Source organism: Bufo bufo, chromosome 2, assembly GCF_905171765.1.
Source record: "Bufo bufo chromosome 2, aBufBuf1.1, whole genome shotgun sequence".
In the NCBI taxonomy this organism is placed as follows: Eukaryota; Metazoa; Chordata; class Amphibia; order Anura; family Bufonidae; genus Bufo; species Bufo bufo.
This window is the reverse complement of record NC_053390.1, coordinates 104,955,318-104,981,865: the sequence shown is the minus strand read 5'-3', so window position 1 is coordinate 104,981,865 and position 26,548 is coordinate 104,955,318.

Here is a 26,548-nt window from a genome sequence, read left to right as displayed (position 1 = left end):
GATTTTTACGGATCCACTGATACATGGATCGGATCCGCAAAACACATACGGACATCTGAATGGAGCCTTATAGGGGGGTGATCAATGACAGGGGGGTGATCACCCCATATAGACTCCCTGATCACCCCCCTGTCATTGATCACCCCCCTGTCATTGATCACCCCCCTGTCAGGCTGCATTCAGATGTCCGTATGATTTTTACGGATCCACTGATACATGGATCGGATCCGCAAAACACGGACATCTGAATGGAGCCTTATAGGGGGGTGATCAATGACAGGGGGGTGATCACCCCATATCGACTCCCTGATCACCCCCCTGTCATTGATCACCCCCCTGTCATTGATAACCCCCTGTAAGGCTCCATTCAGAGGTCCATATGAATTTTACGGATCCACTGATAGATGGATCGGATCCGCAAAACACATACGGACGTCTGAATGGAGCCTTACAGGGGAGTGATCAATGACGGAGGTGATCACCCCATATAGACTCCCTGATCACCCCCCTGTCATTGATAACCCCCTGTAAGGCTCCATTTAGAGGTCCGTATGAATTTTACGGATCCACTGATAGATGGATCGGATCCGCAAAACACATACGGACGTCTGAATGGAGCCTTACAGGGGAGTGATCAATGACTGTGGTGATCACCCCATATAGACTCCCTGATCACCCCCCTGTCATTGATCACCCCCCTGTCATTGATCACCCCCCTGTAAGGCTGCATTCAGACGTCCGTATGAATTTTACGGATCCACTGATAGATGGATCGGATCCGCAAAACACATACGGACGTCTGAATGGAGCCTTACAGAGGAGTGATCAATGACGGAGGTGATCACCCCATATATCCTTCCTGATCACCCCCCTGTCATTGATCACCCCCCTGTAAGGCTGCATTCAGATGTCCGTATGATTTTTACGGATCCACTGATACATGGATCGGATCCGCAAAACACATACGGACATCTGAATGGAGCCTTACAGGGGGGTGATCACCCCATATAGACTCCCTGATCACCCCCTGTCATTGATCACCCCCCTGTCATTGATCACCCCCCTGTCAGGCTGCATTCAGATGTCCGTATGATTTTTACGGATCCACGGATACATGGATCGGATCCGCAAAACACATACGGACATCTGAATGGAGCCTTATAGGGGGGTGATCAATGACAGGGGGGTGATCACCCCATATAGACTCCCTGATCACCCCCCTGTCATTGATCACCCCCCTGTCATTGATCACCCCCCTGTCAGGCTGCATTCAGATGTCCGTATGATTTTTCCGGATCCACTGATACATGGATCGGATCCGCAAAACACGGACATCTGAATGGAGCCTTATAGGGGGGTGATCAATGACAGGGGGGTGATCACCCCATATAGACTCCCTGATCACCCCCCTGTCATTGATCACCCCCCTGTCAGGCTGCATTCAGATGTCCGTATGATTTTTACGGATCCACTGATACATGGATCGGATCCGCAAAACACATACGGACATCCGAATGGAGCCTTACAGGGGGGTGATCACCCCATATAGACTCCCTGATCACCCCCTGTCATTGATCACCCCCCTGTCATTGATCACCCCCCTGTCAGGCTGCATTCAGATGTCCGTATGATTTTTACGGATCCACTGATACATGGATCGGATCCGCAAAACACATACGGACATCTGAATGGAGCCTTATAGGGGGGTGATCAATGACAGGGGGGTGATCACCCCATATAGACTCCCTGATCACCCCCCTGTCATTGATCACCCCCCTGTCATTGATCACCCCCCTGTCAGGCTGCATTCAGATGTCCGTATGATTTTTACGGATCCACTGATACATGGATCGGATCCGCAAAACACGGACATCTGAATGGACCCTTATAGGGGGGTGATCAATGACAGGGGGGTGATCACCCCATATCGACTCCCTGATCACCCCCCTGTCATTGATCACCCCCCTGTCATTGATAACCCCCTGTAAGGCTCCATTCAGAGGTCCATATGAATTTTACGGATCCACTGATAGATGGATCGGATCCGCAAAACACATACGGACGTCTGAATGGAGCCTTACAGGGGAGTGATCAATGACGGAGGTGATCACCCCATATAGACTCCCTGATCACCCCCCTGTCATTGATAACCCCCTGTAAGGCTCCATTTAGAGGTCCGTATGAATTTTACGGATCCACTGATAGATGGATCGGATCCGCAAAACACATACGGACGTCTGAATGGAGCCTTACAGGGGAGTGATCAATGACTGTGGTGATCACCCCATATAGACTCCCTGATCACCCCCCTGTCATTGATCACCCCCCTGTCATTGATCACCCCCCTGTAAGGCTGCATTCAGACGTCCGTATGAATTTTACGGATCCACTGATAGATGGATCGGATCCGCAAAACACATACGGACGTCTGAATGGAGCCTTACAGAGGAGTGATCAATGACGGAGGTGATCACCCCATATAGACTCCCTGATCACCCCCCTGTCATTGATCACCCCCCTGTAAGGCTGCATTCAGATGTCCGTATGATTTTTACGGATCCACTGATACATGGATCGGATCCGCAAAACACATACGGACATCTGAATGGAGCCTTACAGGGGGGTGATCACCCCATATAGACTCCCTGATCACCCCCTGTCATTGATCACCCCCCTGTCATTGATCACCCCCCTGTCAGGCTGCATTCAGATGTCCGTATGATTTTTACGGATCCACTGATACATGGATCGGATCCGCAAAACACATACGGACATCTGAATGGAGCCTTATAGGGGGGTGATCAATGACAGGGGGGTGATCACCCCATATAGACTCCCTGATCACCCCCCTGTCATTGATCGTCCCCCTGTCAGGCTGCATTCAGATATCCGTATGATTTTTACGGATCCACTGATACATGGATCGGATCCGCAAAACACGGACATCTGAATGGAGCCTTATAGGGGGGTGATCAATGACAGGGGGGTGATCATCCCATATAGACTCCCTGATCACCCCCCTGTCATTGATCACCCCCCTGTCAGGCTGCATTCAGATGTCCGTATGATTTTTACGGATCCACTGATACATGGATCGGATCCGCAAAACACATACGGACATCTGAATGGAGCCTTATAGGGGGGTGATCAATGACAGGGGGGTGATCACCCCATATAGACTCCCTGATCACCCCCCTGTCATTGATCGTCCCCCTGTCAGGCTGCATTCAGATATCCGTATGATTTTTACGGATCCACTGATACATGGATCGGATCCGCAAAACACGGACATCTGAATGGAGCCTTATAGGGGGGTGATCAATGACAGGGGGGTGATCATCCCATATAGACTCCCTGATCACCCCCCTGTCATTGATCACCCCCCTGTCAGGCTGCATTCAGATGTCCGTATGATTTTTACGGATCCACTGATACATGGATCGGATCCGCAAAACACATACGGACATCCGAATGGAGCCTTATAGGGGGTGATCAATGACAGGGGGGTGATCAATGACAGGGGGGTGATCACCCCATATAGACTCCCTGATCACCCCCCTGTCATTGATCACCCCCCTGTAAGGCTCCATTCAGACATTTTTTTGGCCCAAGTTAGCAGAAATTATCATTTTTTTTCTTACAAAGTCTCATATTCCACTAACTTGTGTCAAAAAATAAAATCTCACATGAACTCACCATACCCCTTACGGAATCCAAATGCGTAAAATTTTTTAGACATTTATATTCCAGACTTCTTCTCACGCTTCAGGGCCCCTAGAATGCCAGGGCAGTATAAATACCCCACATGTGACCCCATTTTGGAAAGAAGACACCCCATGGTATTCCGTGAGGGTCATATTGAGTCCATGAAAGATTGAAATTTTTGTCCCAAGTTAGCGGAAAGGGAGACTTTGTGAGAAAAAAATAAAAAATATCAATTTCCGCTAACTTGTGCCAAAAAATAAAAATTTCTATGAACTCGCCATGCCCCTCATTGAATACCTTGGGGTGTCTTCTTTCCAAAATGGGGTCAAATGTGGGGTATTTAATATACTGCCCTGGCATTTTAGGGGCCCCAAAGCGTGAGAAGAAGTCTGGTATCCAAATGTCTAAAAATGCCCTCCTAAAAGGAATTTGGGCACCTTTGCGCATCTAGGCTGCAAAAAAGTTTCACACATCTGGTATCTCCGTATTCAGGAGAAGTTGGGAAATGTGTTTTGGGGTGTCATTTTACATATACCCATGCTGGGTGAGAGAAATATCTTGGTCAAATGCCAACTTTGTATAAAAAAAATGGGAAACGTTGTCTTTTGCCAAGATATTTCTCTCACCCAGCATGAGTATATGTAAAAAGACACCCCAAAACACATTCCCCAACTTCTCCTGAATACGGAGATACCACATGTGTGACACTTTTTTGCAGCCTAGGTGGGCAAAGGGGCCCACATTCCAAAGAGCACCTTTAGGATTTCACAGGTCATTTACCTACTTACCACACATTAGGGCCCCTGGAAAATGCCAGGGCAGTGTAACTACCCCACAAGTGACCCCATTTTGGAAAGAAGACACCCCAAGGTATTCCGTGAGGGGCATGGCGAGTTCCTAGAATTTTTTATTTTTTGTCACAAGTTAGTGGAAAATGATGATTTTTTATTTTTTTTCTTACAAAGTCTCATATTCCACTAACTTGTGACAAAAAATAAAAACTTCCATGAACTCACTATGCCCATCAGCGAATACCTTGGGGTGTCTTCTTTCCAAAATGGGGTCACTTGTGGGGTAGTTATACTGCCCTGGCATTCTAGGGGCCCAAATGTGTGGTAAGGAGTTTGAAATCAAATTCTGTAAAAAATGACCTGTGAAATCCGAAAGGTGCTCTTTGGAATATGGGCCCCTTTGCCCACCTAGGCTGCAAAAAAGTGTCACACATGTGGTATCTCCGTATTCAGGAGAAGTTGGGGAATGTGTTTTAGGGTGTCATTTTACATATACCCATGCTGGGTGAGAGAAATATCTTGGCAAAAGACAACTTTTACCATTTCTTTATACAAAGTTGTCTTTTGCCAAGATATTTCTCTCACCCAGCATGGGTATATGTAAAATGACACCCCAAAACACATTCCCCAACTTCTCCTGAATACGGAGATACCACATGTGTGACACTTTTTTGCAGCCTAGGTGGGCAAAGGGGCCCACATTCCAAAGAGCACCTTTCGGATTTCACCAGCCATTTTTTACAGAATTTGATTTCAAACTCCTTACCACACATTTGGGCCCCTAGAATGCCAGGGCAGTATAACTACCCCACAAGTGACCCCTTTTTTGAAAGAAGACATCCCAAGGTATTCACTGATGGGCATAGTGAGTTCATGGAAGTTTTTATTTTTTGTCACAAGTTAGTGGAATATGAGACTTTGTAAGAAACAAAAAAAAAAATCATCATTTTCCGCTAACTTGTGACAAAAAATAAAAAGTTCTATGAACTCACTATGCCCATCAGCGAATACCTTAGGGTGTCTACTTTCCGAAATGGGGTCATTTGTGGGGTGTTTGTACTGTCTGGCCATTGTAGAACCTCAGGAAACATGACAGGTGCTCAGAAAGTCAGAGCTGCTTCAAAAAGCGGAAATTCACATTTTTGTACCATAGTTTGTAAACGCTATAACTTTTACCCAAACCATTTTTTTTTTACCCAAACATTTTTTTTTTATCAAAGACATGTAGAACAATAAATTTAGAGCAAAATTTATATATGGATGTCGTTTTTTTTGCAAAATTTTACAACTGAAAGTGAAAAATGTCATTTTTTTGCTAAAAAAGTTAAATTTCGATTAATAACAAAAAAAGTAAAAATGTCAGCAGCAATGAAATACCACCAAATGAAAGCTCTATTAGTGAGAAGAAAAGGAGGTAAAATTCATTTGGGTGGTAAGTTGCATGACCGAGCAATAAACGGTGAAAGTAGTGTAGGTCAGAAGTGTAAAAAGTGGCCTGGTCTTTCAGGGTGTTTAAGCTATGGGGGCTGAGGTGGTTAAGTAGCCCAAAAAAAAATTATGACTTTAGTGGGGTGACAGAAGCCCTTTAACTTAACTTAAGAGTCAGACTACGGAGAGAAGGCACAGCAGACAGAAAAAGCTGAGTCATACGGTCAACCTGTCAGTACAGCAGAGTCAGGGAGAAACAGATGTAGCAGAGACGAGTTTGCCTTCCAGTTCCATGGTAAAGCCTGCTGGGACCAAATAAAGTTTGAAGATTGCTGATGAACGTTTATTCAAGTAAAGCTGCTATTCAACTTCATCTCAAGGTCTGGACTCTGGACAAAATTTTTCTTCCAATCCCTCAATTATTCCCCCTATTTATTGCTTCGGAGCCAAAGCCTGGGATCCAGCTGTATCCAGGTAGGAGCACCGTGACACACATAAAGGGACATGCCACTCGGCATTCCTATACCTGGGTCGCATTACATAGAGGGCCGTAGGGGAGGCGCCCGTTGCAAATACCCTAGCACATACAGTGCCTTGTGAATGCATTCTCTCCTTTGGTGTTTTGTACTGCATTGAAACTGTCACTATTACACTGATATGACACCCAGTCTGGGGGCTGGGTCTCATAGGCCTCCTTAGCTGGCAGGTCCAGAAGCCTTTGTAAGGCTTCCAGGGGCCACAGCAACTATCGGCTCCCCGTTAGCGCAGTGCAGGGAGCCAATAGGTTCAGAGAGGGAGCCCACTCCCTCTGCAAACCCATCAGATGCAGCCGTCAGTATTGACCACGACATCTAAGGGGTTAATCTGATGACATTGGTGTTGTCAGTGCAGCCGGGTCCCTGCACTGATCGGGCAAGCACAGCTCCTATGCCAGCCCAATCAAAGCACCTTACATGTACGACACTTTGCGCGAACATGTACGGCACTCATCCTCTACGGGTTAATTAAGCGAACCATAGCTTGTGTCTATGCAAACAGCTTGATAGAGAGGTCGTTGGGTTCTCCGTGAATTAAGAAAATGAAAAAATTACTTTATTATAAATATATTCCCAGATAGATTTCATTAGCTATAATGGTTTGTTTTGGGGAGCAATCATTAGGAGAAATTAAATTAATATTAGTAAACACAAAACCTGTCCTAATCACACAGCAGGACAAGTTAGGCCACAACACTGGCCTAAAGAGCTGCCTCACCCTCCTCTCTACTCTGCTTGTCAGGGATTATGATCTTGAATACAGATAACATATTCAGATGAATCTTTATAGGAATGGAGTTAAAGAGGAGACATGGAGTACAGAGAGGAGGGTGGGGATGGGGTTAATGAGCAGCACTTGTATGTAGTCTCCATTACCAGTCTGTCCTGTCCATCCTCTCTGTACTTCATGTCTCCTCATAGACTCCATTCCTACAGAAACTCAGCTGAAGATCTTATCATCTGTATTCAGAATCATAATCCCTGATAAATAGAGAAGAGAGGAGGATGAGGCAGCTTTTGACAGGTTTTGTGTGTACTAATAGGATGGCAGCCATATTATTTCTCCTAATGATTGCTCCCTGGACAAAGCAAGCCATTATAACTAATGAAAGGTATTTGGGACTATTTATAATAAAGTAATATTTAAGTATTTTCATTTTTTTCATTCCCAGAGAACCCCTTTAATGTTTGTGGGATGTTCAAAGTGTGATCTGTACAACTTTGTTTCTCACTGGTTTGGGGGCTCCATGGTCTTCATGTTGCTCGCGTTTCAAAACAGGTGTATTTATTCACATTATGTAAAAAGTCATGTGAGACATTGAGTGCCCTTCTGAAGGAAGATATGTAATTCCATTGTAACAATTTGGACCAGTTTGTCAGGTCCATGATCTAAAATCTAAATTAAAATCCACTTTAATTCTAGGTTGTAATTTAGCAAAACAGGAAAAACACCAAGGAGGGTGAATAGTTTCTGAGGCACAGAACATCTAGTACGCAGATATATATTACTATTCTGCCCTATAGCCTGCCGCTAAAAGTTGCCATGCTGGTTCGTTCCATATGATTGAGCTGGCGGCATAGGGAAGGTAATAGTCTGGACAACTGCAAAAGTATAGTTATATCAGCAGGGACTAGGGATGGGGGTGAAAAAGATATTTTCCGATGTAATATATATATATATATATATATATATATATATATATATACAGTACAGACCAAAAGTTTGGACACACCTTCTCATTCAAAAAGTTTTCTTTATTTTCATGACTATGAAAATTGTAGATTCACACTGAAGGCATCAAAACTATGAATTAACACATGTGGAATTATATACATAACAAACAAGTGTGAAACAACTGAAAATATGTCATATTCTAGGTTCTTCAAAGTAGCCACCTTTTGCTTTGATTACTGCTTTGCACACTCTTGGCATTCTCTTGATGAGCTTCAAGAGGTAGTCCCCTGAAATGGTCTTCCAACAGTCTTGAAGGAGTTCCCAGAGATGCTTAGCACTTGTTGGCCCTTTTGCCTTCACTCTGCGGTCCAGCTCACCCCAAACCATCTCGATTGGGTTCAGGTCCGGTGACTGTGGAGGCCAGGTCATCTGGCGCAGCACCCCATCACTCTCCTTCATGGTCAAATAGCCCTTACTTTCAAAGTTTTCCCAATTTTTCGGCTGACTGACTGACCTTCATTTCTTAAAGTAATGATGGCCACTCGTTTTTCTTTACTTAGCTGCTTTTTTCTTTCCATAATACAAATTCTAACAGTCTATTCAGTAGGACTATCAGCTGTGTATCCACCTGACTTCTCCTCAATGCAACTGATGGTCCCAACCCCATTGGCAAGAAATCCCACTTATTAAACCTGACAGGGCACACCTGTGAAGTGAAAACCATTTCAGGAGACTACCTCTTGAAGCTCCTCAAGAGAATGCCAAGAGTGTGCAAAGCAGTAATCAAAGCAAAAGGTGGCTACTTTGAAGAACCTAGAATATGACATATTTTCAGTTGTTTCACACTTGTTTGTTATGTATATAATTCCACATGTGTTAATTCATAGTTTTGATGCCTTCAGAGTGAGTCTACAATTTTCATAGTCATGAAAATAAAGAAAACTCTTTGAATGAGAAGGTGTGTCCAAACTTTTGGTCTGTACTGTATATATATATATATATATATATATATATATATACAGTACAGACCAAAAGTTTGGACACACCTTCTCATTCAAAGAGTTTTCTTTATTTTCATGACTATGAAGGCATCAAAACTATGAATTAACACATGTGGAATTATATATATAACAAACAAGTGTGAAACAACAGAAAATATGTCATATTCTAGGTTCTTCAAAGTAGCCACCTTTTGCTTTGATTACTGCTTTGCACACTCTTGGCATTCTCTTGATGAGCTTCAAGAGGTAGTCCCCTGAAATGGTCTTCCAACAGTCTTGAAGGAGTTCCCAGAGATGCTTAGCACTTGTTGGCCCTTTTTCCTTCACTCTGCGGTCCAGCTCACCCCAAACCATCTCGATTGGGTTCAGGTCCGGTGACTGTGGAGGCCAGGTCATCTGGCGTAGCACCCCATCACTCTCCTTCATGGTCAAATAGCCCTTACTTTCAAAGTTTTCCCAATTTTTCGGCTGACTGACTGACCTTCATTTCTTAAAGTAATGATGGCCACTCGTTTTTCTTTACTTAGCTGCTTTTTTCTTGCCATAATACAAATTCTAACAGTCTATTCAGTAGGACTATCAGCTGTGTATCCACCTGACTTCTCCTCAACGCAACTGATGGTCCCAACCCCATTTATAAGGCAAAAAATCCCACTTATTAAACCTGACAGGGCACACCTGTGAAGTGAAAACCATTTCAGGGGACTACCTCTTGAAGCTCATCAAGAGAATGCCAAGAGTGTGCAAAGCAGTAATCAAAGCAAAAGGTGGCTACTTTGAAGAACCTAGAATATGACATATTTTCAGTTGTTTCACACTTGTTTGTTATGTATATAATTCCACATGTGTTAATTCATAGTTTTGATGCCTTCAGTGTGAATCTACAATTTTCATAGTCATGAAAATAAAGAAAACTCTTTGAATGAGAAGGTGTGTCCAAACTTTTGGTCTGTACTGTATATATATATCATCTCCTTATGAACCAAGAACATTTGGAAAGACGTACAGATGGAATAACCAGTGATGTAGCTATAACTGACTGGGCCTCACAGCAAATTTTTGAATGGGGCCCCTCCAGCAACCCCCTCCTCCCATGCAACCCTCACTCCTGCGGCTAGTCAAGGTAGCTCTTTCAGACCAGGGCAGGCTGCTGCTCCGTCCGCTTCCTACAGGTATATACTGTATATCATGTCACTGTATATAATGTACTGTATATTGTGAATACTGTTGATGGGGCGCTGACAATAAAATCTTTCAGTCCTCTTGGACGGGCACCTTCTGAGTTCGAGCCCCATAGCAGCTGCTTCCACTATATACTACGCCCCTGGGGATAACACTTTCTTTAAACAGTCCATATACTTTCACACAATTGCATTTAATAGAGAATGGTGTACCTAGCAAATTTCTAAATCAACTTATTTAAATAATCTGCCTGCACCCACCTGATAAATAGCTGTAAAGTCATGGCCACTAGGGGTCTCACTTCCACCTAACTTGCAGTCTACTTCCTGTTGTCAGGCAAGATCCGTCCCTGGTAACAGAGACAAAGAATGTGGCAGGCGCAGCACTATGAAGTGCCTTTTGCGCTGTGGCATTATAGGAATTTTGATATCTCTGTCTTTTAGCCTAACCAGGCCGTCTATTACTCTGTAAGTCCTCTAGCACCGTTCTTTGGAAACAGTAGGTTTAAAGAGCACACCAAATGCTTGAAATAACTTCTTTATTAACTTTAACTTTTCTTCATATATAACACTGCCGCCTCCACAGCAGATAGTCCATGTACATAACACGTGTTGAAAATATATCACAAAATGGCGGTATGCATAAGATAGTGGTTCAACTGTTCAGTCTTGTCATTCAACATAAAATGGTGGGTGTATTTCTCTCTTGAGTATCTGTACTCTCACTTTAAGTTATTTAAGCACTTTCTCTCTGAGAGGTATATCTAAGGTTAACCAATAGTTCACTTGCTCTACTTGGTTTGCAGTTTGCTCTATACAATTGCTTATGATCTGATATGAGCAGTTCGCATTTGTATGCAATTTTTTGGGATTGTATGATTGTATGGCTCAGTAGTTAGTTTGTATGGTGGAACGGTAAGTAAACACATATAACTGGCTCAGTATACAGTTCTAATCACTATATTAACAGTAGGGACATTATATAACTGTTTTAAATACCTATTTGGGCCTTTCTGCTTCCATAAAACACAGCTCTTAGTGGAGTGAATGTCTGTTCAGCTTCTCTCCTCTGGTTTAAGGATTCTAGCAGGTCCTGCTAGGAGAATTTCCCACACAGGCTGTGTGTGAGGCTTGCTGTGATTGGTCAAAACTCTTGCTGTGTGTGAGGCTGGCTGTGATTGGTCAAGACTCCTGCCCAGCAACATCAGTTTAACTCTATGCTTTCTGTTGTTTCTGCTGTGTCATTGAGCTTACCTTACATTATATAATGAATCTTAAAGGCATATTATCTTTTATGCTTCTGTGAACACACTATATAATAGTTTTATGACATCCAAACATGAAGTCACTGTAAATAACTCTGCTTTTGTCTTTAAAGGGTTTCTGTCATCAGAAAAATCTCCGTAAAGGTGATTGACATCCTCGGTCTCCTCTGCAGTGCAGCGAGTGAAGGACGGCAGCAGGCGAGCGTCCTTTACTCACTGCGCCTAATACTAAAATGGATGGCGCAGGCGCGGGATTTGTGGAGCATGGAGGAGACCGAGGATGTCAATCACCTTTACAAGGGCGTGCCAAATGGTGAGAGGACGGAGCCTCTAGGTGCTGCAGCAATGCCCCACTAGCACCTAGAGGCTCATTTACATATTATAAAAGTCATTATTTAGCGTGAATGGCGGCAGGCAGAGAGATATAAGTCATACAGTTATGTTCTGCTGACATTAGCACATTGCTAATGTCAGCCAGTTATATAACAATTTTTCTGATGACTGAAACCCTTTAACACACAAACATGTTATTGGCAGGTTTAGCTGTATAAACATATAAGCTATATTTCCAACCTAGGACAGGTCTTAGCTGGCCATCTACACAGAAGATGGCTGAGAGAAAGAGGGGGCATGTCAGAGCTAGCTGAGAATCGTGAGCCTGATAAAACAACTGCTTCTGTTACTGCTGAATTATCACAGGAGCCTCCTGCATTTCTGTAAGTGTAATTTTTCTCTCCTTGTGAGCGTTCTGAGGTCCCTAGAAGAAAACAAACATAGTGGAAGTAAGTGAAGGGAGGTCACTGAATATAGTACTGGGAGAAGGGAGACACCCACTGCTTCTGAGAGAAAGGCATCTAGCTGTGCAGCTGAAACAGGAAATAATATAATTAAAAGAGACTTTAGGGAAGCCCCAAAAAAGACCAATTCCTTCACAATTATGATTGTACAAAGAAACACAGCCATTGTGCAAACTTGTTTTGAAAACTCAGGTACGCTTTAAGGTCAGTTTGACACTATGCAGTTCTAATACCTTTGGGTGCTGCCACATGTTCATGTTTTTTGATGCAGTTATTTTAAGCCAAAACCAGGAGTGGATTGAAAAAAGTGGAGATGTTGTATTTGCCCTTAATACTTTCTCTCCTGTTATGATCCACACTTGATTTTGTCTTTAAAAACTACATCAAAAAGACTGAACGTTTGGCAGCACCCATTCACAGACACTGGAAAGGAGTAATAAAGAAAATCTGGCATATACCCGCTGTAAATTGTGTTTCCAAAATAGCTGCTGGACCAATTCTTCGCTTTTCCACAGTTAGCAATTTATAGCATTAATTAGTTGATTCCCATAACAGAACAATTTCAGTATTTTTCATCTTTACACTTGCTCTTGGCTTGGCAGCTGCACAGATATCTCCAGTCTCTATCACTCACTGCATGTGATATTATGTCTCTTGGAAACTGCCCATCGTAGCAGATGCTATACATATGGATCTTTTTCTATCCTTAAATTGTTTGTCGGCAAAGAGTAAAATGAATGGACTTTTTCAGTTTAAAAATATTCCCCTGAAATAACAAAACATGTTATTTTGTATTTGCTTCATTTAGTATTCTGCTCATTTCTTAAAAATGTTACCACATCCAGACACCTCTGCTTGCACCCACGTGTTCTCCTACCACACATGATCTGCATTCTTCAGAAAATCAGGAAAACGCTGCAGTAATAAAATATAAGTACAGTTTATACAGTATACTGATCATGAGTAGGCATTCACCATGTGCTGCATCAGTAGGCCTCAGATCTTACAATATGTCATACATGTGTATTGCACTGCTGATTGGGCAGGGATGAAGATAGCCCTTCTTTCATTCTGGGCGCACCTTGCTGCTGGTACCAGTGACAACCCAGCAGCCAGGGAAGCATGCCCTAGTCGAGTTGAAGCTCCACAAAACAGGTTGGGGTAGTTCTTAGGAACGATTTACATATGCAGATTATGGGGCCTATTATTTGGGATGAAGGTTTGTATGAACACTCATCCTCCTTAAATGTCTTGTGCAAATGTGAAAACTCAGCTCTGCTACATCTATAGGTTGCCATGGTGATCACTCACCTTCTATGTGTGTTCTGTCATTTGCTTTTGTGATATATTGTTATCATCCAATACAAATAGTTTTGTTTCCACATGCAATCCTTAAAGGGGTTGTCTGAGTTATTTTTTGTTCTTTGTATGTTTCCAACTAGGCAAATGTAAGGACTTTACAATACACTTACTTATCTCCAGTTGCTGCTTTCTCAGATTTCACTGAGGGTCATATGACCTGTGATGTCAGCGTCTCTCTCTGCTCTGATGATGTTTCATGCACAAGCCTGAGAGAGCAGATATGTGCCTGTACACGAGACGTCACTGTGCTGGACACACCCCCTGCTCTGCCATCTGCTTCCTTTTGCTCTCTCCCTGGATTCTTGAAGAAAAACATTGTGGCGAAACCAACGTCGCCACTGGGTTTTGGAGAGGACTGGCTGCTGGCCTCTTGCCCCTGGATTATGGGCCATATACTAACTTTTAAACCCCTGAACTTATTCAAGTGAATTTTGGATAGGTTTGTCCCAAAGTTATACTGTTTAAATTGATGTTAGATATATGTATGGCCAATGTAAACTCACAAAGTTGTAACAATTTATAATAAGTGTAACTTGTCAGCTTTTGAGGAAAATGCTGGGTGTGTTTCTATTGTGCCATTGTCCCATTGTGTGTTTAAAGGGTGATGTCTGTCCTGTTGTCTGCGCATGTGTATTGGTGACTTCTCTTTGTCTTCAGAGATAATTGGATTACGCCTCGGTTGTCTCCGGGACAGAGAGGAGGGAACCATGATGCATTGTGGGGATGTATTGTCTCTGTGTATCCTACAGTGCTGCATATCTTGTCCTATGTCACAGTCTTCATTCTGGTCCTCTGGGGGTGTGAACGATTGGTTGCTGTAGTTACATTGTATGTGTTGCAAATTACTGATTGGTTGTATTTCAAACCCCTGTGGGCAGTACTATGTTTGTGGTTTGTGAATAAAAGAGGCTGTACGTGAAGTACAGTCAGACCACTGCTTGACCCTCAACACGGAGCCTTGTCTCGTTATTGGGGGGATTCGCTGTATGCTGTTAGAAGACCGATTGCCACAAGTGTAAGCTGATTCCTGTTCGTCTGCTAGCAGCTATTCGTAAGGTTCCAGTTTGGAGTGCTATTTTGTATCCAGTTCGGGACATTGGTGTTCTGCAGTAGCTGGGCCTGTCTCTCAGAAAAGGGGCATATTGCCTGAACGGATTTTAACCCCTTGTCTGCTGAAACGGTCCGTTACATTGGTGGCAAGCAGCGGGATCGTTCCTACAGCCAGAAGGACAGCTACAGGAGACACCATTTCTGTGGATTCTACAATTTAAGGACAACGCATGTCCCAGTACAGCGTCCCTGACAGCAGCAGGATGGAACCAACAGTGTTATACGAGGAGGAGGACCTGGATGGCCGGGATGCATTAAGGAAAGGCATCTGGTACCAGGCCCTGGATAATCTACAATACCAGCGGGGTGAGAGTCTCCCCAGTGAAGAGCAGCGGTTGCAGAAGCAAGTGGCCCTGCGGATGCCCTTCCTGGGAGAGCAGCCCTTGGAGGAATGGGTGAAGGAACTAGAGCACCGGGTATGGCAGGAGCTATGGCTGGAGGATGCCTACCAGGCGCTTTGGTGGTATATGGCACAGTATATACCCTGGACAGCCGAACATGACAAGCCAGAGGGAGAGGAGTTTTATGGTCCTGGCTTGTTATGGGAGTCCTTTGCAGAGCCTGACTTCAGGAGCCCTGCACAGTCCAGACTTCAGGACATTTTTTATGAGAGGGAGGCTAGGCATGAGTGGGATGACCCCCATGAGGTAGAGCAAGACCTGGCTCACCTAGCAACCCTGGAGTGGGAACTGGAGCAGGACTACCGAGATCTCTTCCACTCCATTGAGAAGGCTCAGCAGGACGGTAAGTCGACAGACCCAGATCCAGACCCATTCAGCTGGGCAGATATTGTAGAGTGTTACTGGGAAGGACCCCAGGTGGCCGGTAGAGATGGGACCGAGGTCTCTCCACCGGTCCTGCAGGGAATTGGGAGCCCAGTCTCCATTCCCCAGCAGCAGTGTGAAGTGCAGGGAGAGGAGAGCAGCGCCCTCCCTCCCCAGCGGCAGGCTGAGTTACAGGGGGTAGAGGTAGTTGTTCCTGCCCCCCAGCAGCAGAGTGATATGCCGGGAAGGCAGTGTGAAATGCAGGGAGAGGAGAGCAGCGTCCTCCCTCCCCAGCAGCAGGCTGAGTTACAGGGGGCAGAGGTAGTTGTTCCTGCCCCCCAGCAGCAGAGTGATATGCCGGGAAGGCAGTGTGAAATGCAGGGAGAGGAGAGCAGCGTCCTCCCTCCCCAGCGGCAGGCTGAGTTACAGGGGGCAGAGGTAGTTGTTCCTGCCCCCCAGCAGCAGAGTGATTTTTTGGGAATTGCGAGCCCAGTCTCCATTCCCCAGCGGCAGAGTGTCCAGCAGGGAATAGAGAGCCCAGTCTCCTTTCCCCAGCAGCAGGACACTGTATTGGGAGCGGAGACGGTCGGTCGCCCTCCCCAGTGGCTGGAAGTTTGTATGGGAGAGGAGCTCGTTACCCCCTCTCTCCAGCGGCAGCTTAACGCACCAGGGGGAGACAGTAAGCCCCACAACAGTGCAGATGGGACCATGGTCTCTGCACTTACAGCACAGGGGGTAGAGACAGTCGATCTCCCCCTCCAACAACCAGACTCTAAGCCAGGGAGCAACACAGAGACCGGGAGTACCAGCTTCCAACATAACCTTGGTGGACTTACTGGACAGAGACAGGCTACCAAATGCAACAGTATTGGGTTGTGGGTGGGCTGCCAGACTAACTCAGGTACCGACCGGCGTGAGGTCAGGTACCTGGTTAGTCTTCCCTGGGGGGGGGGGAGATGTGTGGCGAAACCAACCTCGCCACTGGGTTTTGGAGAGGACTGGCTGCTGGCCTCTTGCCCCTGGATTATGGGCCATATACTAACTTTTAAACCCCTGAACTTATTCAAGTGAATTTTGGATAGGTTTGTCCCAAAGTTATACTGTTTAAATTGATGTTAGATATATGTATGGCCAATGTAAACTCACAAAGTTGTAACAATTTATAATAAGTGTAACTTGTCAGCTTGGGAGGAAAATGCTGGGTGTGTTTCTATTGTGCCATTGTCCCATTGTGTGTTTAAAGGGTGATGTCTGTCCTTTTGTCTGCGCATGTGTATTGGTGACTTCTCTTTATCTTGAGAGATAATTGGATTACGCCTCGGTTGTCTCCGGGACAGAGAGGAGGGAACCATGATGCATTGTGGGGATGTATTGTCTCTGTGTATCCTACAGTGCTGCATATCTTGTCCTATGTCACAGTCTTCATTCTGGTCCTCTGGGGGTGTGAACGATTGGTGGATGTAGTTACATTGTATGTGTTGCAAATTACTGATTGGTTGTATTTCAAACCCCTGTGGGCAGTACTATGATTGTGGTTTGTGAATAAAAGAGGCTGTACGTGAAGTACAGTCAGACCACTGCTTGACCCTCAACACGGAGCCTTGTATCGTTATTGGGGGGATTTGCTGTATGCTGTTAGAAGACCGATTGCCAGAAGTGTAAGCTGATTCCTGTTCGTCTGCTAGCAGCTATTCGTAAGGTTCCAGTTTGGAGCGCTATTTTGTATCCAGTTCGGGACATTGGTGTTCTGCAGTAGCTGGGCCTGTCTCTCAGAAAAGTGGCATATCGCCTGAACGGATTTTAACCCCTTGTCTGCTGAAACGGTCCATTACAAACATTAACCCCTTCAATAGCACAGACAGGGCTGAAGGCTTTACTGAGTAGCTGCAGGTAGTGAGGAGACAAATGCTGGACATAGAGCTGACAGACTAGAGGAGTTCTGCAGAGCATTGCACAAGAACAGGTAGGGGAAAGATCCTGTGTGTATCAGCAGTGTCATTGTACAGCTGGGACTTGTAGTCCTACACATATAACATGCTGCTGAGTAACCTAGCAGGCAGATATGTCACTCAGGGTAGACTTATTCACTCCCTTTGCAGAGCAGGGGGAGGGACAGAGATTGTTGTTATTACAGGTAAACAAAGGGCCAAAAGAGAACCAGGAAAATGAGAAAATATTTATTTTTTTGCCTAAAACTTGCTTAGCTTAGTTATATATTGCTGCCCATCAGATTTACAGTGCTATATCCTTTAATTGTAAGATTTATTCTCGTATATATCTGCAAGACCAAAGGTAAATCTGGCTTTGATTTCATTCTGTATCTTCTTCAAGTGTTTATTGTAGGTGTATACAATATAGTACAGTGAACATAGGCAAAGCATTGGTTCACGGAATGCACTGAAGGTCCGCAGTTTGGATTTGTATTCCATTCTATGTGCCATCCCATGGTGGAGGCAAGCAGAGGTATAGAATGGCTCTATAGCATGCTACATGGACCAAATTTACCTACAGTGGAGAAAATAAGTATTTGATACACTGGCGATTTTGCACGTTTTCCCACCTACAAAGAATGGAGAGGTCTCTAATTTTTATCGTAGGTAGACTTCAACTGTGAGAGATAAAATCTACCAAAAAATCCAGAAAATCACATTGTATGATTTGTAAATAATTAATTAGCATTTTATTGCATGAAATAAGTATTTGATACAATAGAAAAACAGAACTTAATATTTGGTGCAGAAAACTTTGTTTGCAATTACAGAGGTTAGACATTTTCTGTGATTCTTGACCAAGTTTGCACACACTGCAGCAGGGATTTTGGCCCACTCCTCCATACAGATCTTCTCAAGATCTTTCAGCTGTCGGGGCTGTCACTGGGCTGGGCTGGGTTCAAGTCAGGAGACTGACTAGGCCACTCCAGGACCTTGAAATGCTTTTTACGGAGCCGCTCCTTAGTTTCCCTGGCTGTGTGTTTCAGGTCATTGTCATGCTGGAAAACCCAGCCACAACCCATCTTCAATGCTCTTACTGAGGGAAGGAGGTTGTTGACCAAAATCTCACTATACATGGCCCCATCCATCCTCCCTTTAATACGGTGCAGTCATCCTATCCGCTTGGCAGAAAAACTCACCTAAAGTTTGATGTTTCCACCCCCATGCATCACAGGTGGGACGGTGTTCTTGGGGTTGTACTCATCCTTCTTCTTCCTCCAAACACAGTGAGTGGAGTTGATACCAAAAAGTTCTATTTTGGTGTCATCTGACCACATGACCTTCTCTCATGCCTCCTCTGGATCATCCATATGATCATTGGCTAACTTCAAACGAAACCTGGACATGTGCAGCGTAGTGTGTTACTAATAGTAATCTTTGAGACTGTGGTCCCAGCTCTCTTCAGGTCATTGACTAGGTCCTCCTGTGTAGTTCTGGGCTGACCTTTCTCAGAATCATCCTTACCCCACAAGGCGAGATCTTGCATGGAGCCCCAGACTGAGCAAAATTGTCATCTTGTGTTTCTTCTATTTTCTAATAATTGCACCAACAGTTGTTGCCTTCTCACCAAGCTGCTTGTCTATTGTCCTGTAGCCCATCCCAGCTTTGTGCAGGTCTACAATTTTGGACCTGGTGTCCTTAGACAGCTCTTTGGTCTTGGTCATGGTGGAGAGGTTGGAGTGTGATTAATTGAGTATGTGGACAGGTGTCTTTTATAGAGGTAACGAGTTCAAACAGGTGCAACTACCGTATTTTTTGCTTTATAAGACGCACTTCCCCCCCAAAAAAAAATTAGGGAGAAAATGGGCGTGCGTCTTATAAAGCGAATACTAGTGAGCGCTTCCATTTTGGAATGCATTAGGTGCCGGGAGCGGGGAAAAAGCGCTGCAAGCACTTCCGATACTCACCCTCCCTGGTCTTCTTTCTAGGGCCCACGCTCCATTTTACTGACCCCGTACAGCATCAGTTCGTAGTGTGCACACTATGACCTTATGCTGCACTCTCATCTGAGGTCTGATGGGGGTCTGAATGAAAAGGGTTGATGGGGGTCTGAAAGAAAAGGTCTAAATGGGGTCTGAAAAAAAAGACGCACCCCAGATTTTAGAGAAGAAAAATATTTTTGTATCCGTGGATCCGCAAAACACGGACATCGGCGATGTGCGTTCCGCATTTTGCGAACCCCACATCACCGGCACTTAATAGAAAATGCCTATTCTTGTCCGCAATTGCGGACAAGAATAGGACATGTTCTATTTTTTTCGGGATCGGAATTGCGGACCCGGAATTGCGGACCCGGAAGTGCGTATCCGCAATTCCTGATCCGGGCAGCACATCGAAATTAATGGGTTCCCAATTCCGTTCCGCAAAATGCGGAACGAAATTGCGGACGTGTGAATGGACCCTTAATGTCATATCCAGTGGTGAGAACAGAAACCGAGCCCGGAATCTGCCTCGTCTTGCTGATGTGCAGGTCACCAGATCCTAACACTGAGGTCACTATGTCATTGACTTGTAGGACAGTTGTCACCTTAAGCTGGATTCCATATACCATATACATTGTCAGTACACAGCAAGGTGCATACTCACAAATGTGGACAAAATTGTTAGTACCCTTCTGTTAAAGAATGGTCACTTTAATTACTTAAAACTGACAAAAGTACATAATAAAAATGTACTGAATATCGGACACTGCTTTTTGATGAAAATGAAATTTTTAATGAAATTGGACAACAATGATAGTACCCCTAGAAAAGACTGACAATAATTTGACCATAGGTACATGTTAAACTAAGGTGTGTCCTGTAAATAGTATCATAAGTGTCTTCAACTTGTAATGAGTCAGTCTGCCTATTTAACCACCTCAGCCCCCATAGCCACTTTTTACACTTCTGCACTACACTACTTTCACCGTTTATTGCTCGGTCATGCAATTTACCACCCAAATGAATTTTACCTCATTTTCTTCTCACTAATAGAGCTTTCATTTGGTGGTATTTCATTGCTGCTGACATTTTTACTTTTTTTTGTTATTAATCGAAATTTAACGATTTTTTTGCCAAAAAATGACATTTTTCACTTTCAGTTGTAAAATTTTGCAAAAAAAACGACATCCATATATCAATTTTTCTCAAAATTTATTGTTCTACATGTCTTTGATAAAAAAAAAAATGTTTGGATAAAAAAAAAAAATGGTTTGGGTAAAAGTTATAGCGTTTACAAACTATGGTACAAAAATGTGAATTTCCGCTTTTTGAAGCAGCTCTGACTTTCTGAGCACCTGTCATGTTTCCTGAGGTTCTACAATGGCCAGACAGTACAAACACCCCACAAATGACCCCATTTCGGAAAGAAGACACCCTAAGGTATTCGCTGATGGGCATAGTGAGTTCATAGAACTTTTTATTTTTTTGTCACAAGTTAGCGGAAAATGATGATTTTTTTTTTTCTTACAAAGTCTCATATTCCACTAACTTGTGACAAAAAATTAAAACTTCCATGAACTCACTATGCCCATCACGAAATACCTTGGGGTGTCTTCTTTCCAAAATGGGGTCACTTGTGGGGTAGTTTTACTGCCCTGGCATTTTAGGGGCCCAAATGCGTGCAAAGTAGTTTGAAATCAAAATGTGTAAAAAATGGCCGGTGAAATCCGAAAGGTGCTCTTTGGAATGTGGGCCCCTTTGCCCACCTAGGCTGCAAAAAAGTGTCACACATGTGGTATTTCCGTACTCAGGAGAAGTTGGGCAATGTTTTTTGGGCTGTCCTTTTACATATACCCATGCTGGGTGAGAGAAATATCTCGGCAAAAGACACCTTTTCCCATTTTTTATACAAAGTTGGCATTTGAACAAGATATTTATCTCACCCAGCATGGGTATATGTAAAATGACACCCCAAAACACATTGCCCAACTTCTCCTGAGTACAGCGATACCAGATGTGTGACACTTTTTTGCAGCCTAGGTGGGCAAAGGGGCCCACATTCCTTTTATGAGGGCATTTTTAGACATTTGGATCCCAGACTTCTTCTCACACTTTAGGGCCCCTAAAATGCCAGGGCAGTATAAATACCCCACATGTGACCCCATATTGGAAAGAAGACACCCCAAGGTATTCAATGAGGGGCATGGCGAGTTCATAGAATTTTATTTTTTTTGGCACAAGTTAGCGGAAATTGTTTTTTTTTTTTTCTCACAAAGTCTCCCTTTCCGCTAACTTGGGACAAAAATTTAAATCTTTCATGGACTCAATATGCCCCTCACGTAATACCTTGGGGTGTCTTCTTTCCGAAATGGGGTCACATGTGGGGTATTTATACTGCCCTGGCATTTTAGGGGCCCTAAAGCGTGAGAAGAAGTCTGGAATATAAATGTCTAAAAATGTTTACGCATTTGGATTCCGTGAGGGGTATGGTGAGTTCATGTGAGATTTTTTTTTTGACACAAGTTAGTGGAATATGAGACTTTGTAAGAAAAAAAAAATAATTTCCGCTAACTTGGGCCCAAAAAAGTCTGAATGGAGCCTTACAGGGGGGTGATCAATGACAGGGGGGTGATCAGGGAGTCTATATGGGGTGATCACCCCCCTGTCATTGATCACCCCCCTGTAAGGCTCCATTCAGACGTCCGTATGTGTTTAGCGGATCCGATCCATGTATCCGTGGATCCGTAAAAAACATACGGACGTCTGAATGGAGCCTTACAGGGGGTGATCAATGACAGGGGGGTGATCAATGACAGGGGGGTGATCAGGGAGTCTATATGGGGTGATCACCCCCCTGTCATTGATCACCCCCCTGTAAGGCTCCATTCAGACGTCCGTATGTGTTTTGCGGATCCGATCCATGTATCCGTGGATCCGTAAAAAACATACGGACGTCTAAATGGAGCCTTACAGGGGGGTGATCAATGACAGGGGGGTGATCAATGACAGGGGGGTGATCAATGACAGGGGGGGTGATCAGGGAGTCTATATGGGGTGATCACCCCCCTGTCATTGATCACCCCCCTGTAAGGCTCCATTCAGACGTCCGTATGTTTTTTACAGATCCACGGATACATGGATCGGATCCGCAAAACACATACGGACGTCTGAATGGAGCCTTACAGGGGGGTGATCAATGACAGGGGGGTGATCAGGGAGTCTATATGGGGTGATCACCCCCCTGTAAGGCTCCATTCAGACATCTGTATGTGTTTTGCGGATCCGATTCATGTATCCGTGGATCCGTAAAAAACATACGGATGTCTGAATGGAGACTTACAGGGGGGTGATTAATGACAGGGGGGTGATCAGGGAGTCTATATGGGGTGATCACCCCCCTGTCATTGATCACCCCCCTGTAAGGCTCCATTCAGACGTCCGTATGTTTTTTACAGATCCACGGATACATGGATCGGATCCGTAAAACACATACGGACGTCTGAATGGAGCCTTACAGGGGGGTGATCAATGACAGGGGGGTGATCAATGGCAGGGGGGTGATCAGGGAGTCTATATGGGGTGATCACCCCCCTGTCATTGATCACCCCCCTATAAGGCTCCATTCTGATGTCCGTATGTGTTTTGCGGATCAGATCCATGTATCCGTGGATCCGTAAAAAACATACGGACGTCTGAATGGAGCCTTACAGGGGGGTGATCAATGACAGGGGGGTGATCAGGGAGTCTATATGGGGTGATCAGGGGTTAATAAGGGGTTAATAAGTGACAGGGGGGGGTGTAGTGTAGTGGTGTTTGGTGCTACTTATTACTGAGCTGCCTGTGTCCTCTGGTGGTCGATCCACACAAAAGGGACCACCAGAGGACCAGGTAGCAGGTATATTAGACGCTGTTATCAAAACAGCGTCTAATATACCTGTTAGGGGTTAAAAAAATCGCATCTCCAGCATGCCAGCGAACGATCGCCGCTGGCAGGCTGGAGATCCACTCGCTTACCTTCCGATCCTGTGTGCGCGCGTTCACAGGAAATCTTGCGTCTCGAGAGATGACGCATATATGCGTGTGTAACGGTCACGTCCACACACACACAGGGGGAAGGGTAGTGACCACTGCGCTCCACCCTCACCCCTGGCCCTGCCTACTTGCCTCACGAGTCCTGATGACAGGGGACAACTGGACGGCAGTCCCTAACTTAGGATATGTGCAGGGAAGACAGACAAGACAAAATACGGAACATGAACGGACCGGGTCAGAACCAAGAGAGCTACGCAGTACAACGGATTAAGCAAAGAATGGTCAGGAGAAGCCAGGGTCAAATACCAGGAGAGTAGCGAAGTACAAGAGGAGTCCAAAGAGAGTAGTCAGGTGGGAGCCGAGGTCACAATACCAGGATGTATGCGCAGTACAGGAGGAGCAGGTAGAGGATCGTCAGGGAACAAGATCAGGTAAATATTCAGTAGTCCAACAAATAGCCAGGAACCTAGAAATTAACAGGCAACCTGTAGCCAGCAGGCTGCCTGTATTTATAGTGGGGAGTGAGGGTCATGTGACGTGGCCAGCGTCACATGACCGACAGACCAACCAGTCGAGCACCGAGTGATCAGCTCGGCGCTCAAGGCAGACTAGGAGCAGGGAGCCACCCAGCTAGTAAAGCCGCCCTGGGAATGAGGTCAAACACAGAACCTCATTCCAAAAGCTAAGCAACAGTTCTGCGGGCAATTGGGGACCGAGTGCACCTTCGGAACCCCGTGACAGCGTGACTGTGCGCAGAGCTGCCGCCTCCGGAACGCGATCCTGCGTTAGGCGGTCCGGAGGCGGTTAAAGGGTAGAAAGGGGTCACTGTGCCGTTTGGTATCATGGTGGGTACCACACTGAGCATGGACAAAAGAAAATTATAGACAAACATGTTAAATGTAAAGGCTATAAAACCATCTCCAAACAGCTTGATGTTCCTGTTAGTAAAGATGCAGATATTATACAAAAGTTTAAGGTCTACGAGACTGTAGCCAACCTCCCTGGACGTGGCTACAAGAGGAAAAATTATGACAAATTGAAGAGATGGATAATACAAATGCTAACCAAAGTGCCCAGAACAACTTCCAAAGAGATTACAGGTGAACTCCAAGGTCAAGGTACATCAGTATCAGACTGCAACATCTGTCGCCGTCTTAGCCAAAGTTGATTTAATGGAAGACAACCACTGGTGAAAACAAATCATAAAGACTGGAAATTGCCAAAATGCATATTGATAAGCCACAAAGCTTTTGGGAGAATGTCCTTTGAACAGATGATACACAACTGGAGCTTTTTGGCAAGTCACATCAGTTCTATGTTCACAGACACAAAAATAAATCATACAAAGAAAAGAACATTGTAACTACTGTGAAGCATGGAGGAAGCTTGGTTATGTTTTGTGGCTGTTTTGCTGCATCTGGCACAGGGTGTCTTGAATCTGTGCAGGGTACAGTGAAATCTTAAGACTATTAAGACATTCTGAAATGCGCTACCCAGTGTCTAAGTCACAGGTCATGGGTCATCCAACAGGATAATGACCCGAAACACACAGCTAAAAACATTCAAGAATGGCTAAAAGCAAAGCATTTGACTATTCTTAAGTGACCTTCTATGAGCCCTGATCTAAATCCTATTGAACATCTGTGGAAGGAGCTGAACATGCAGTCTGGAGAAGGCACCCTTCAAACCCGAGTCAGCTAAAGCAGTTTGCTCACGAGAAGTACGCCAAAATACCTGTGGACAGGTGCAGAAGTCTCATTGACAGTTACAGAAATCACTTGGTTGCAGTGATTGCCTCAAAAGGTTCTGCAACAAAACATTACGTTCAGTGTACTGTTGTATGAAATATAAATATTTGGGGTTAATAATAATTAATATATAGGAGGCGATTACTACTGCTATAGCTAACTCCTCCTGCTTCCTATGCTCTCTGTTCCCTCACATTCCTGAACTGTATGTTCTTGTACTGGCCTATTATGGATCAGAATGAAAACTCTATATTCAGTATTTAAATAGAAATATATGTATTAAAATAAAATAAAGTTTACAGTCAATTATACCGTATATATACTCTGTGTGTGTGTGTGTATGTAAACGCAACACTTTCGGTTTTGCTCCCATTTTGCATAAGCTGAACTTAAAGATCTGAAACATTTTCTACATACACAAAAGACCCATTACTCTCAAATACTGTTCACAAATCTGTCTAAATCTGTGTTAGTGAGCACTTCTCCTTTGCCAAGATAATCCATCCCACCTCACAGGTGTGGCATATCAAGGTGCTGATTAGACAGCATGAATATTGCACAGGTGTGCCTTGGACTGCCCACAATAAAAGTCCACTCTGAAATGTGCACACAGGACAATGCCACAGATGTCACAACGTTTGAGGGAGCGTGCAATTGGCATGTTGACTGCATGAATGTCTTCCAGAGCTGTTGCCCATGCAATGAATGCTCATTTCTCTACCATAAGCTGTCTCCAAAGGCGTTTCAGAGAATTTGGCAGTACATCCAACCGGCCTCACAACCGCAGACCACGTGTAATCACATCAGCCCAGCATGTTTACCTCCATGATCATCTGAGACCAGCCACCAGGACAGCTTCAGCAACAATCGGTTTGCATAACCAAAGAATTTCTGCACAAACTGTCAGAAACCGTCTCAGGGAAGCTCATCTGCATGCTTGTCGTCCTTATCGGGGTCTGGACCTGACTGCAGTTCGTCATTTTAACCGACTTGAGTGGGCAAATGCTCACATTCCATGGCGTATAGCACATTGGAGAGGGGTTCTGTTCACGGATGAGTCCCGGTTTTCACTATTCAGGGCAGATGGCAGACAGCGTGTGTGGCGTCATGTGGGTGAGCGGTTTGCTAACATCAACGTTGTGGATCGAGTGGTCCATGGTGGCAGTGGGGTTATGGTATGGGCAGGCGTATGTTATGTACAACGAACACAGGTGCATTTTATTGATGGCATTTTAAATGC